Source organism: Octodon degus, unplaced genomic scaffold (genome assembly GCF_000260255.1).
Source record: "Octodon degus isolate 3935 unplaced genomic scaffold, OctDeg1.0 scaffold00020, whole genome shotgun sequence".
Taxonomy (NCBI): Eukaryota; Metazoa; Chordata; class Mammalia; order Rodentia; family Octodontidae; genus Octodon; species Octodon degus.
The window spans coordinates 21,228,619-21,231,517 of record NW_004524596.1 but is presented as its reverse complement, the minus strand read 5'-3'; the positions used below and the strand labels follow the sequence as shown (position 1 = coordinate 21,231,517).

At 35.3% G+C, this 2,899-nt stretch overlaps 1 non-coding gene across 1 annotated transcript; it reads left to right on the top strand.

The window, feature by feature from the left end:
- Nucleotides 1-1,493: 1,493 nt before the first annotated feature.
- Nucleotides 1,494-1,655, top strand: LOC111815724. The gene has a single exon (XR_002820376.1). It is a non-coding gene; the product is annotated as a U1 spliceosomal RNA (small nuclear RNA).
- The last annotated feature ends 1,244 nt before the right edge of the window (nt 1,656-2,899 follow it).

The following is a 2,899-nucleotide window of genomic DNA, read 5'->3' as shown; positions in this document are numbered from 1 at the left end:
AAAAATTAGAATAATACTCCCAGGACCACAGAATGGATGAAGTATATGCAAATGAGTAAAGAGGAAGCAAGGTAACCAGGAAAAAATTTAATTCTTAAACCAAGAATCAATGCCTCCTATATATTACTAGGAAACATTTATGGGAAAGATACTCTAACTTTTGAGTTGTTATATTTTTAACAGCAACAAATATGGCATCATTGGGAGACAACCCACTCAGGCCCCCTTCTGTCCCTCCCTCAAACTGGAGCTTTCTTCTTCCAATAAATACATTCTGCTCATAAAAAAATATAGCATCATTAAAAAGTATAGTCAACTGGCTGACCAAATAGCTCAGAGGATTAAAGCACCTGCTTAGGCAGAGGCAAGTGCCAGGAGTTTGATCCCTGGGCCTGCTGTGCCGGCCCTGCCCCCAGAGTGTGATTGAGACAGCAATTGAGACTGGGCGTGGTTGTGTGTGCCTGTGATCCCAGCGCTTGAGAGGCTATAAAGAGGAGGATCACTATGAGTCCATTCTCCTCAGTGAGACCCTATACACCCTGTACACCCTATCCTAAATACAAAAAGCCCCAATATAGTCAATTTTATATAATCTTTCAAAAAACCACTCCTTCAATTCTTTGATTCTTCGTATTGTTTTCTTATTCACCATTACATGTTATATGTACATTACAGTGTTAATAGTAACACTAACAGAAGCCTAGGCTGAAAGCAAGCAATGAATTGGTCATTGTTCATCCCAGACAAAAAGAGAGCTCTCTGGACAAAGAATACTTGTTTTTAGGGTTTGGTTTTTTTTTTTTTTTTTTTAATTTTTTTGGTGCTGAGTATTGAACCCAGGATCTCCTGCTTGCTAGAGAAGCAGGTTACTTTCCTCAAGAAAGATAAAAAAAGTTTCCAAGACTCTTTCTTCAGTTGTACCAATAGTTTCAATGCAAGTATTCTTTTACAACTTCTAATATAATGAAGGATATACAACACTAAGTGATCACCAAATTAACCCAAGAACAATTAAAAGAGATTTGATTCACCTTAAAAGAGAGAAAAATGATACAACACCAAGAATAGATTTACAATGCATGCATGTACTTAATTTAATATTTACCAGATTGCTGTGTAAAATGTGAACAGGAGTCTGTACTTCAAAATATTTATATATAAACTCAGTGGATTAAAGCATCTACAAGCAGGCACAGAGGCCAGGGTTCGATTCCCAGGCCTGCCGTACCAGCCCTAACCCCTGGGGCATGATGAGACAATTGAGACTGGACATGGTGGCACATGCCTGTAATCCCAACTCTCAAAAGGCTGTAAACTGGTGGATCACTATGAGTCGGATCTAGTAGTGAGACCCTGAACGCTCTATAGACCCTTACCTAAAATACAAAAAAAAAAAAAAAAAAAAAGAAGAAAAAAAATTATACATAAGCTTTCTTCTGATTTCATATTGTTGAAGACATATTTCTGTTTCTGGCCAAATGATTATACATAGAATATCTACCTGGCAGGGAAGATGCCATCATCACAAAAGTTGTTTTACCAGGGCGAGGCTTATCCATTGCCTTCCAGATGTGCTGACCCCTGCGATTTCCCCAAATGTGGAAACCTCGACCGCATAATTTGTGGTGGTGGGGACTGCGTTCATCCTTTCCTCTGGAAAAAAAAATATTATAGGTAGAAATGATGTATGTCCCTTACTAATAAACAGCCTAATTTTCATACCTGCAGGCCACATCATTACCCTGTCTGCTTTGTTCAGACAGATTTTTTTTGTGATGGAGTCAACAATGACTACTTTGTGGTATGCTATCAGCTTAGCTTCTGGTAATGCTACTGTTAGCACTGTAATGTTTATGTATCATGTAATGGTGAATAAGAATATAAAGAATCAATGAATTGAAGGTTTGATTCTTTAAAAGATCAAATAAAATTGACAAATCCTTAGTGGCCAACCTTATTAAAAAAAAAAAAGACTCAAGTCCATGCAATTAGAAATGAAAAGGATAAAATCACAACAGATCCTGTGGAAATCCAAATTATCAATACCTACTCTGAAAACTTGTATCCTAATAAAATGGAAAACACATAAGAAAAGGACATATTCCTAGGTACAAATAAATTACCAAAGCTCAATCAAGAAAATATAAAAATTATAAATAAATGAACATCAGTCAATGAAATCGAAGATACAATTTGAAAACTACCAATAAAGAAAATCCCAGGCCCTGAAGGATTCACTGCTGAATTCAATAAGCAATTTAAGGAAACCCAATGCTTCTACTTCTCAAACTCTTTAAGAAAATAAAAAGGGAAGTAACACTCTCAAAATCTCTCCTGGAAATAAATATTACCTCAATAACCAAAACCAGAGAAAGATCCCATCAAGAAAGAGAACTATAGACCAATCTCCCTAATGAACATAGATGCAACAAACCTCAGTAGATACTATCAAGCTGCATTCAGAAAATCATCAAGATTATATACCATGACCAAGTGGGATTCATCCCAGGAATAAAAAGATGTTTTCACATATGCAAACCAATAAATGTAATACACTATCAACAGAGGAAAAGACAGAAACATATAATTATCTCAATAGATTCAGAAAAAAAAAAATTTAAAAAAATCCAGCATCCATTCATGATTAAAAAAAAAATAACTTCTACAGAAGATTGAAACAAATCATCATTATTTCAACCTTATAAAAGCCATCAATGACAAACCAACAGACAGCATCATACTAAATGAACAAAATCTGAACATTCTTACTCAGAAATCAGAAACAAGAGAAAGATGTCTTCTATCATCATTCATTCAAATCTTGAGTGTTTTTAATCATGGAATTTTCAAAATATTTGTCTTTATAGTTAGTACTACCCCATCCAAACATGTGTATTCC